This window comes from Podarcis bocagei, assembly GCF_964188305.1.
Source record: "Podarcis bocagei genome assembly, chromosome: 3".
In the NCBI taxonomy this organism is placed as follows: Eukaryota; Metazoa; Chordata; class Lepidosauria; order Squamata; family Lacertidae; genus Podarcis; species Podarcis bocagei.
The window spans coordinates 54775672-54787646 of NC_138127.1; the positions used below are offsets into that span (position 1 = coordinate 54775672).

General features: G+C 41.7%; 1 long non-coding RNA gene across 2 annotated transcripts; it reads left to right on the forward strand.

Moving 5' to 3' along the window:
* Window positions 1–52: 52 nt before the first annotated feature.
* Window positions 53–11676, forward strand: LOC308583722. Of its 2 annotated transcripts, XR_014006373.1 has the most exons (5): window positions 53–487; window positions 1262–1402; window positions 3511–3625; window positions 8345–8479; window positions 10751–11676. It is a non-coding gene; the product is annotated as an uncharacterized lncRNA (long non-coding RNA). The 2 variants fall into 2 exon arrangements; XR_014006374.1 differs by lacking the exon at window positions 8345–8479 and having other exon boundaries at window positions 352–487; window positions 11284–11676.
* The last annotated feature ends 299 nt before the right edge of the window (window positions 11677–11975 follow it).

Sequence of the window (11975 nt, forward strand, 5' to 3'; positions counted from 1 at the left end):
TTGATGTATGTGGAGCAATTGCACACAGCTCCCCCCCCCTTTTTCTGTTTCCTTTCTTTTTTTGCTGGCACTTTGCGGGAGAAACAATTATGTTAACTGTCCAAAACATTCGTCCTTGCAGATCCCGAGGCTTAAGCACTTAACTTCCAACTCCTAGTTACTTCGCAAGCAGGTCTGCAATGGTTATTTCCGGTATGATCTTTATTAGGGCGGAAAACAAGCAGCAGAGGGAGGGAACGGGAACAGCTAATAGGCACAAAGCAGAGAGGAGGCTTCAACCTAGGAATGTTGTTCATTACAGCAGCCCAGGAGAGGACACAGTAAGAGAAAATAGTCCCTGCTTCTCAGGCTCCCACAAAGTGGTTTGTTACCCTGCTTTTTGAGCTGCAGAGCGGTGGGGCAGCTTTGGAGTGGGGCAGCTTTCAACTGTAGGCGACGGAAAGTAGTTGGGCACTGAATTCTGCAGCTCCTCTAAAGTCTGGAGCATGTAAGTTAATGGTGCAAGGATCCACTGATCCTGTGACTGCGTGTGATTCTGCCTCAGTCACTCTTTGAGCTGCAGTAGAAAAATAGATTGAACCAGAGGAACAGTCCGGCTGCGTGCAAAATCCGGACTGGATTTCTGTAGCACGTAGAACACAGGCAGGAACGGAGCGCCTTGCTCTCCCCCGGGCAAAGAGAGAAAGAGAAAAGAGATCAAGGAAATTCTCTCCTCTTCTCACGAACGTTGAAGGAGACTGAGATAAAGTCTTGGCTTAACTTTTTTTTTTTAAAGCAGCTTCATGCAACTAGATCAAAATCAGTGAAGCTGTGCAAATTTACAACATGTTGAAAAAAGGAGTGGACCTTTCCCCCTTAAGTAAATCTTCCAGCATGATTCCATGTTTTGTCGAGGGTGAGTTCGGTCTGGCCGAGGGCGGGAGGGCGAATCCTTCACAGCCGCCTCGGTTAAGTCCCTCCCCGCAGATAGCCGCTTTGCCAAAAGTTGCTAAAGCAAGGCGTGCCTTATTCCCCCCCCCCCCCTTATGCAACATGAGCAGAAGTGCTAAGAGATTTAAAGGGATTAGCTGGTTTGCTCTCTGGCTTTTAACTGGTTTGATCGATTAATTAACCAGTTGTATTTGCACACTTAAACACTTCAAAGAAGGCGCTTGTTGAGGATCCTTAATGAAGCTTAAGATCTGATTCTACTACACATCATTTAAATAAAAGAAAGCTGATTTACACACACCATTGTAAATGTGTTTCCTTTGCTTACCAGAAGTACCTTGGGGAGTCCCAAAGGAGCCTGTTCTACAACCCAGACTAAGGAATTTGCTGATTAACTGGTATGCTTTTTCAATCTCACACATGTCTCTACTCAGAAGAAAGACCCATTGAGTTCAATGGTGCTCTCAGGTAAGTAGGTGTTGGGTTACAGACTTTAATCTGTACTTAATCAGGGCAGTTGATCAAACAACATGTCTTCCCTTATTTTTATCCAATTTAATAAATTGGATAAAATTGGGTGTAGAGCCACAAATCTGCCTGGGGAATGTTTGTGCATAGACCCTTTCACACCAACATGCTTAGCAGTACTCCAAATCGTCTATTTGGAAAGGAGAGGGGCCTGGATTCCAGACCCTTCCCAGGCAAGTGCTGTCAAAGCTGGCGATGCTGGCAATCTTTTCGGGGTTGTTCACCCAGACCCAATCCAGCACAGATCAATGTGCCCAGGGCATTTTTCAGCTGGAACTCAGTTCTGGAACCTCTCAGGTGGGTGCCATTGCCATTATAATAGAACAAGGGAGGCATTCATGGTGAGTCCCAGTTCCTTTTCTAGAAAAATAGCATCCATAGAAACCATTAAAGGGAGTCTGTTGGTAGGGCTGCCATCCTTGTGTGTGGGATTCAGAAACGGGATCCATACATGGAAGACTGCTTTCAATCAGGCTTTGCCCTTCCTGAATTGGGTCTGGTATACACGATGATGGGAATCCTACCAGTAGACCAAAAGGCATGGTATTTGTTCAGAAGAAATAAGATGATAATAGACCTAAGATAAGATGATAATTTTGGCGAAATTTTGCTTAAGTACAAAGTAATTTCAATTCACAGGATCATTTTTAGGCATGTTGTGAGGATGACCTATTACATGAAATATTTTCCCACAGAGGAATCATCATAAATCATTCAACAGATGTAAAGGTGCGTAGAGATCATGTGTATTAAGTGATATAAAAATATTATTGATGAATAATAGGATAAAAGATTATATCAGAAATTGCCTGGCTTGTGCTGGTAGTGGAATGAACTATCCTTATTATCTAGATTTTCTAATGCATGGTGAAGTATGCACGAGAGCAGCCCCCCCCCCCAACTTCTACCACCAAGCTGCCACATTGTTCTGCCACCTGTATTTGGAAACCTGTCCCGCTCCTGATGACATCACCAGGAAGGCTCAAACACCTCTCCCAGGCCCAACTCCTCTGTGTACCCCAAAACTCATGAGCTCAGCCTCTTTCCTCATCCAAACTGCATTGGTGGCAGCTGCAAATGGAAGGCCTCTTTGTGAGGCCTACATTCTTCCATGAATCCATGGGTGCTGAAATGTCAGGCCCACCATACAACAAAGGCCCTGAAACATGTAATTTTTTTCCTGGTGCTGTAGTACATAATGATGATGATGGTCAAGAGGTTTTTGTCACTGACATACTGTTGTGTGCAACCCAGCAAAGAGCCCTGGGACAAACAATTTCCTAGGCACTCGACGTCCTCATCTACACACACACACACACAGGGTAAGCAGCAAACCTCTTGTTTTATTCATTCATTTATTAGATTTCTATAGTGCCCTTCATCTGAAGATTAGAATAAAATACAGGATAAAAACAAGTAAATAAGTACAACGAAACAGCAAAGCAATAACACCCCCCCTTCCCACAGACACATTTAAAAGGCTCTCATTGGGGCTTAATGTGGGGGTTGAGGGGGGAACCGAAGCTCTTGTCTATAGTTCTGGATTCCAGGGGAAGGGGCTGACTGGGAAATTCCACAATCTTCTTCTGACTCTCTGGTTTCTTTAAAAAAAATACAACATGTCTCTAATCTTATAGCAATACAAAAGAAAACATATAGGCTATCCAATCTGTTCAACTACCTGAATGTCAAACTGCACATGATGTAGTAGAACCATGTGACTAGCTCTCTTGCCAAATTTTTATTTTGCTTGAAGCAGCCACTGGGGGAAGGAGTGTACCTTTTGCCCACCTCAGCCATCAGGGTTTTGAGCTGTAGACTTGCTCTCCTGACACATCAAAGGTGAAAGATTACTTCTGAATAATTGCTAATACAGAAATTGCCCCAAGGTGTTAAATTCAGCATGGTGTTGTTGTTTTTTCAGGGCACATTAAAACTTGCCTTGTTTAACATGTGGCTTTTACATGGTGACACAATATGTTTCCTATCCTTGTGATTTAAATGATCCTAAAGCTAAAATAAACTTAAGGCCTATTATATCTGTTTCTTTAGCCATGGACAGCTATTCTTCTACATGATCTGACGATTATGTTCCTTGCCCAGTTTTCTGCTCTTTTTACCATCGAACAGCCTGGAGCTCCATGAATCATAAGCAACAGCAATTCAGGTAAGGTCATTCACAACCAATTATTTCAGGGAATCTGTTTGACCTATATTTATGTACAACAGACACAAAGAGTCGTGCACAATTTAAGTGTCTCTAACAAATTATCCCTACCCTTTATCCATGCTTGTATAAAAAGCTATCTTTGTCCGTATTTGCAGTGCAGGAGGTGAGACACACAACTTTTATATAACGCTGACACAATCTTTTCTTTTATTGATTTCGCAATAATACTTAAGAATGGGAGTTTGAGAGGAAGTGAGATCCATGGAAGGTTCTCTTTTGCAGGATATAATGTGGTCCTCTTTGTGGGTTGCCTGATTTGATTGCCATGCATGCAGTCTCTTTACTCCCTGTGCAAGCATTTTTGTGCATTTTTAAACATTTGGAAGCCATTTCAAGAGCACTTCCAGGAAGCAGGATATAAGCTGGTGGGGCAGGGGAAGAGTGTGGGGAATCAATGTGGTATGTAAGTTCTCTGGAACTGCAGATAATTGTGGCATCTTGGCAAAGGCATAGCACCAGCACCTGGCATGGTGAGACAGAGGGTTGCCATATTTTGAAGAGCCAAAAAGAGGGCACATTTGCCAACTTAAACTTTTAACTATGGATCGCTATGATGACTCTACCTATGAAAAAGAGGACGTGTCCTGGAAAAAGAGGACATATGGCAACTCTAGCGAGGCTGGGGACCCACCTCACCTGATGCCAGCCTCCTCTTTAAATAAATAAATAAACAAGTCTTGCTTTTGTAATGTCCCAGCACTATAAAAACAAGCGCTAGACCAGGCTGGTGCAGTCACCACTATCTTATCCCCAATGGTTCGGCGCCAAGCAAAGATGTTTTTGTTTTTTCGTGCGTTTTAGGAAGCACAAGTGATTGGATGTGTTTACCCAACGTTTTCAATATGTTTCTGTATTTTTATTACCGCGTTTGTTGTAAATCATTGTCACGCTTTTTTGCTGCAGGAAGTGAGTCATAAATTAAATAAACCTAACCCAACTTAGGAGCATGAGAAACTGCCTTGTATGGAGTCAGTCCAAGACCACTGCTCCATTGAGCTCAGTATTGCCCACACTTAACTGGCAACAGCTGTTTAGGGTTTCAGAGAAGAGACATTCCCAGACCTACCAGGAGATGCTGAAGACTGGACCTGGGACTATCTGCACCCAAAGCAGATGGTCCGACATTGACTACAGCCCTTTAGAGTTGTTGCCAGACAGTGTGGACAATAGATGGACCAAATAGTTCCTAAAGCCATAGACACATAGATCCTACCTAATATACCGGTAGCCTTTTGGTTCCATCCTCCATGTGCTGATTGGGGACAATGCCTACAGGAACTGGGTTTAAGAAAGAGGATATTAGTGGTGCTGGCTGCAACTGCTTTGCCCTGTAGTGCTTCTCTTTTCAATGCTGGGCCAAGGGAGTACAGCTGGAGCTGTGCTGCTGCCTACCTCCTTTGCTGCCTGCCACTGCCCAGTGTCATCCGTACTCTGGTAAGCTTGGCGGGGAGAAGTACTGGAAGGAACATTGCTCAGGGCCTTGTCAACCTGGTGCCAGCCCTGTCCCAGCAAAAGACATGGAACAAAACCCTAATGAATGCAATTGTCGCATTTGATCTACAAGAAGGATTCATAGTTCCTGCATAGAAGTCATTTCTGTGTGGATTTTTTTGTTTAATCCTACAAAGTGCTTTTGAGACTGCAGCTGAAATGCAGCTTGAGCACAAGTTTAGGAGCCGTTTCACACATTACACAGAGACAGGTCTGGGAACGATGTCAAGTGTACACTCAGAGAGAAGAAGCCAGTAATGACTGATATATATGTGTTTCCAAATTTTTGTTTGGCACATTCACATCCTGCAGTTTTAAAGCATTCATAAACCCTTTTAGGTGTATCCCTAAAAATGTAATGTGTAAAGTGGCCATAACATTGTATCCACTGGGCCACACTAGTTCTTGACTTGTTAATGCAAGAGTTTGTTGTTTATTACACTTGGCCTGGAATCAAGTGATTTCGTGGTTAAGAGGAATCTTTCCGTACCAGTACCAGACTGCCAAATTCCCAGTTCACTGCCATAACTTGTTTCAGGATGGCAATAACCTCTTGCAAGCTGGGCACACACAAAAGACAGGAGCTTGTTCACAATTTTAAATAAATAAATGCCATTTGCAAGCATGATGGACAAGCCCTCTAAGCACGCCATCAGGCATAGAAGGCTGCTTTCCTTTAAGAACTCTCACTCTGTACTGTGCCCCTATTGTTCACTTAACTCAGAACCAATGTATGTATGTTTAGCTATCAAGTATTGGGAAATATTCTAAAGCAGCAGAAGTTGCACATTGTCATGTTGCAGATCAGGGGTTGTGGTTTGTTTTCCTTTTTTTTTTGAGTGAATCGCCACATTGTCTTACTTATTGCTGCTATGTGCAAAGCCACTTTAAAGTGGAACCTGGTTGTACAATCCAGTGCAGCTGTAAAAGAGTCTCCAGGCCAAAAGGGGGTGGGGGTGGGTAAAGCATTGCTAAGGAGCGAATAGGCACTTTCTATTTGTTCTTCTGTCAATCAATATACTACTATTTAGACTACCCATTTACCTGGGAGTCAGCAAACTCGGAGGGACTTACCTTTGAGTGAACATACATCGAGTTGTGCTCCCGGGTTTCCTTGGACATCCTCTTCGCAATGCTGTTTCCCTAACATGCTGGCAGCTAGTCAGTTCTGGCATTAAGTACTATGGCTTTGCATACATCAGCCTTTGCTGCAACTCTACAGAGACATAAATAACTTCAAAGAAACAGGCTGTTGTACTAGCAGCCAAATTGTTAAGCATTGTCAATGCTTGCTTTTTCATCATGCTGATTTACGCTGGGAGATGTGAATTTCCTTATTTAAATTTTCTCTTTAGGTGTCATATTGGGTTAATTGTAAAACAATTGGATATGTATGGAACTGTAACACTTGGAACATCCATTGATTTCTGGAATGATATATGTACATAACAGCTATTGTGGGGTTGTGTTTCTCGGGATGAGTAAATCCCTGACTTTGAGTAAAAATTTAAGGTGCCCGTAGGTGAGCTTTAATGTACATGTCAGTTTGGATTGGTAGTGTAATTCTTTATAGAACTGGAACATGATTGGTTGTTAAAGGCTCTCCTTGTACCTGGAGTTGTTTTAGAAAAAGCATAGCTTTATATTGAGCTAACGTCCTGCTGTTAAGAATCAGTACCAATGTAAACATTGAGAATGATGGCTTTATGTTGGCCGTTATGTCACACAGTATTTCACGGTGATTGAAATCCCTTCATTTTTATCCAGGTTGCTTTGGTTTTGTCAGCCTACCAGCTAAGAATGAAAGATGTGCAGTTCTCAAAACAAAATGAAACTACTATTTCAAATACAGAAGTGATAACATATTTCTCTCTCCCCCACTGTGTGCGCACATGCGCATGTGCGCAAGAAAAAAACCACCCAGTAATACCACTTAATAATTCCTGTTAATGCAATGTAGAAAGTATATGCTATTTCACTTAGCTACTATGTTATTTGAATGTGTGCCAGAATATATCAGACGAAGCAAATAAATTACAGAGGCAGGGGTGAAAGTGTAAAAATATGGAGTTAAAAGATATAAAAGTAGACATGGTGGACATGTAATATGATCAGAAGATAGGGAACACAATATAACTTTTAAGTATCCGTCTTTATTTCTGGTATTGTTTCTTTTTAGCCAAAAAACTTATTTGTAAATTCATTTTAAAACATCCTGAACCTGCATCTTTCTTTCTTTCTTTCTTTCTTTCTTTCTTTCTTCCTTCCTTTCTTTCTCTTCCTTCCTTCCTTCCTTTTTCTTTTCTTTTCTTTTGCAAAGTGGTATAGCACCACTTGCAAAATTTGAAATGCCCCAAGTGAAGTTCATGCTCATCTTCCATATCCTAATTGACCATGAATATTTACAAAAGCTTCTAATGCCAATCCAAGAAATGATTGATACACAATTAAGGCTGCCATTCTGTTTAGGAAGCCACCTTATGCTAAATCAGACCCATGGTCCATCTAGCTCAGCATTGTCTACACCAGGAGTAGCTATTGTGGTACCCTTCAGATATTGCACTCTAAATGGGCCTTAATAGTAGCTATACATGCCAGATGTATGAACTGAGGCTGTTAAAGTTGATTAATTTTTTAAGTCAATCAACTTAAAAATGCAAAAATCTCTCTTTGAAATCAATGGGACTTGAATGTGTATAATTTTAGCTAGCTTGTGCCCAGCGTTTATGTGTCAAAAGGGCCATCTCTCTCTCTCTCTCCCTCTCTCTCCTGTATCACACTTGTATAGCACTAGGCCCCAGAGACAAGTACCTAAGTACTGTTTTCAATAAAGCTCTCCCAGAATCAGAATCTTAAAATGCTTTTGCACACAATACAGCAATATTGTGCTTCCTGTAGACTTTAGCACTTTTGAGATTTTTAGCATTTTGGTACTAAGTGTTAAATCAAGCATATCCATAATTAAATAGTACATTGAAAAATACATTTAGCTAGCAGAACATTATTTCAAAGTATTGTAACTATTTGCATAAGTGCAAATCTTTTTATTTCTATAGTGTGAAGAATAATAGGAGCTTTGTGATCCAAAGTCTTCACTCTGATCTCAACAGCCAAACTTAATGCAAGGGAACAAAGGTTAAAAAAATGTTTTTACTTTTCTTGCAGAACATTTTTAGATAGATAGCTTAGTTCTCACCGAGGTGGCAAACTTTATGGATCTGGGCTACAGCACTTCTCAGTTCAGATGTGGGCTGACATTATTGACAACATGAGTGGAGCAATCCAAGAGGAAAGACGGAGGTAGAGTCAAAGGCAGATGAACCATTTCTCATATTCCAATTTTTTGTTTTTGAAACAGTTTCCCTTACATTAAAGAAAACAAGCTCTGTCACTTCCAAGGCTGGTGTAGTTTGTCCCCCCACCTATCCCATTCCAGGAGTGTGTCAGCCAAATGGGAAGCTCTTAAGGTCCACAACCCTGTTCCCAGTGTTCCCTAGGGACTCCTATTCTGAGGATGAGCTTCTCCTTCTCCCCTCAAAGTGGGAAATTTGGCAGTTCTCTGGCCCCATTGGTGTCCTCCCAGAGACCACAGGACCGCAACCTTAATCTGTAAGCCCTCACCTGCTCTCTAAAATGAAGAATTAAAGGAGCTTTGTCATCCAAAATCTTCACTTTGACTTTACTACCTCAGTGAGCACTGGCGGAGGAAGAGGAGTGCGGGGGGAGCGCACCGCCCCCGGCAGCGCGATCCCAGTGGGGTGCCAATGCGGCTGCCCCCCGCCTGCGCTGGGTGCCCTGCCCCCAGGATGCACGCCCTGCCCCTGCGGGCGGCACGCCCCACCCCCAGGATGCATGTCAGCCTTGCCCCTGCCTGCTCTCTGCGCCCCCCCCCCCGGTGCCAGAGCATGAAGCTCTGTCACTGTCAGTGAGAACTAGATCTTAGTGCAACAAAGTTTTCATCTTGACTTACTTTTATGCTTGCCTAATTAACAGAGTAACAGCAGCTGTGTGTTGCCTACGTTTTCCAATGTGTTGTACTTCAGCAACGCCATTGCTTTGCTGAATGTACTGCAAATCCCAAGAAACCTGGCAAAATCAAGTTGAAGCAGTTCCCGTGTTTTTTGTGGTTTTTTTAAAGTGTGAGATACATCTTCCACATTCCCAGCATCTTTTAAGTTGAACAATCAACACTCACTCCTTAGATTACCACAAGTCTCATTGGCCTCTGCTGTATTATAGTAGGAACATGGGTGTTGTATTTTCACATGATAAACTCTTTTCCCACAGTTTCTCCAGTGTAATAAGGGTGAAACAGGCATTTCATTAACATAAGGCAGTCACCTCCCCATTCCCCGCTTGATATAAACAGTACACACAGTGGTGGGTTTTTTCTTTCTTTCTCCCTGGTAATAATAATTTTACACATTTTTATAACGCCTTTCATCCCAAAGGATCCCAAATCATTTTGCAAGCTATTTGCAAGAATCGCTTTATCCACTAGTGAAATGAGACCAACTCTGCGGGACAACAGACAATCTGTTTAGCAGCAGCACAACAGTGATACACAGAAAGTGAAGATTGCTCTGTCCATTTGGAGAGCAGAAGAGAAGATTTCAGACTAAGTGACAGAATGCCATTATTCAGACTTGGGAAATTTCACCCCAGTCTTCTAAAGGCCGTAGCAACAACAATGCCACCGGGAATCCAAATGATGACATATCAGTGCATTTAATGCCCCTCTTTCTGTTCATGTGCGAATTCCAGTAATGGCTTATTGTAATTTCTTTAAATCGTAGAATCATAGAATTGTAACGTTGAAAGGGACCCCCATGTGAGCTCGATTAAGAAAAATATGTTGCTGTTAAATAATAATCTTACAATTATTCACATAACATCAAATCTGCTTTACTGTTCATCAGCAGGGATCTGATCAACAGAGAATATCCCATAAGTTGATAGAGATGCATTAGTAACACCATTAGGGGGAGCTGAGCTGTGTATTGTAATACATTCACTTTCTTCCCCAAAATGCCATTTCATATATTATAAATACTGTAATCTAAAACATATATGCTAGAAATATGATGAGTAGGACTCTCTTCCAAGTAAACATGTTTCAGCTCAGTTTCCACATTTAATGCAAATATTATAGCCACAATTTATGGTTTATAATCACACCAACTAGGTGCAGAACACACATGTCACACAAATCCTCCCCATAGGATTTATGGACTGGGATCAAGGAAGGTGAAGCAGAGAACTATGTGGACAGACAGAGCTTTGTTATTTTTAGGCTGACATTTTCCATTGCTAAAGAGACAAGCTGATCTGTTTTGAAAATGGCTTATCTCTTTTGCATTATTTCCTTATATATGGAAAACTGTATAATAGTGAACTAGTTTCTCTTATGATACTCAGTAGTATTCTGGGCAGAAATAAAAGCATTTGTAATAACTAGTTTACTGGAATTAACTGCACATAAACAGTTCCTGTATTTCAGATGTGTGGGGGTTTGTTTATTCTTTATATTTTCTATTTTTACAAAAAAACTTTATATTTAAAAATATGCAGTTCTGCATTGACCGATATCTACCACCTTTGGGCCAATACACAGCTTGATGAAGCATATTAACCCAGTGAACATTCCCTTCTCTTGCTTCTTATGAATGGATACTCAATAAGATAAGTACAAAGTAAAGTTTTGTAGGAAAAGATAATTTTACTATGTAAAATATTTCTGCTTAATAGTAATGGGAACTTTGTTTCTAGAGTTACTCAGTGAAATGTGAAATACAGTGGTACCTCAGTTTATGAACTTATTCCGTTCCGGAAGTCCGTTCTTAAACCGAAACCATTCTTAAACCGAGGCACACTTTCCCTAATGAGGCCTCCCACCGCCGGTGCCCTTCCACCGTTCGGATTCCGTCCTTAGACCGAGGTAAAGTTCCCACACCAAGACACTATTTCTGGTTTTGCGGAGTTTGTAAACCAAATTGTTCTTAAACCAGACTGTTCTTAAACCAAGGTACCACTGTAGTAAGAGGAGAGTGTCTTCAATTCAGAATGTCTTTAGTCACCACAACCACTGTCTCTCTGCCATACAGATGGGATACAGCAAAGAGTTCGCAGACGTGGCTTAAGCCAGACTTCCTCCCCTCCACCACCACCATTTCAGAAATTAAGTACAACATGGTGATGCCTTCTGTTAAAAGAACTTTGTATGCAAACCAGTTTTGTACCATTTCTACTGATAAATGTTTTGGAGTGCAAGAAGAGGGCAGAATGGTACCGACAGTGCCGCCGATCATAGAACCAAAAAAGCACAGAACTGTAGAACTGGAAGAGACCCTGAGGATCATCTAGTCCAACCCCCTGTAATATAGGAATATCCAGGTACACACAAAAAAATATACACACAGCTTGTGGTTTCTATGTGGTGGGATAAATCATTGCTAAGTACTGAGTAGGCACTTTCTGTTTGTTCTTCATTACAATTGTCAATAAAGATACTACTGTTCAGACTACCCACTTACCTGGGAGTAACCTTCAGCAAACTCTGTGGGACTTACCTTTGAGTAGAATGAGGATTAAGGCATTGTGTCCAAGGCTTTGCAGAAAATGTGGCTTAAGTGACTCCTGTGAGGAATACTGGTCTGCATCCAATAGAACTTCTCCTTCCATTCGACCTCCTCATCTGTTTGGGTTCTGCTGGTTCTTCTAACCCTCTGGGCCAGATTTGTGGGGTGCAGGGGGAGAAGAGGGAGACAAAGTTCTGTCGTGCAGATGTTATTGTGCA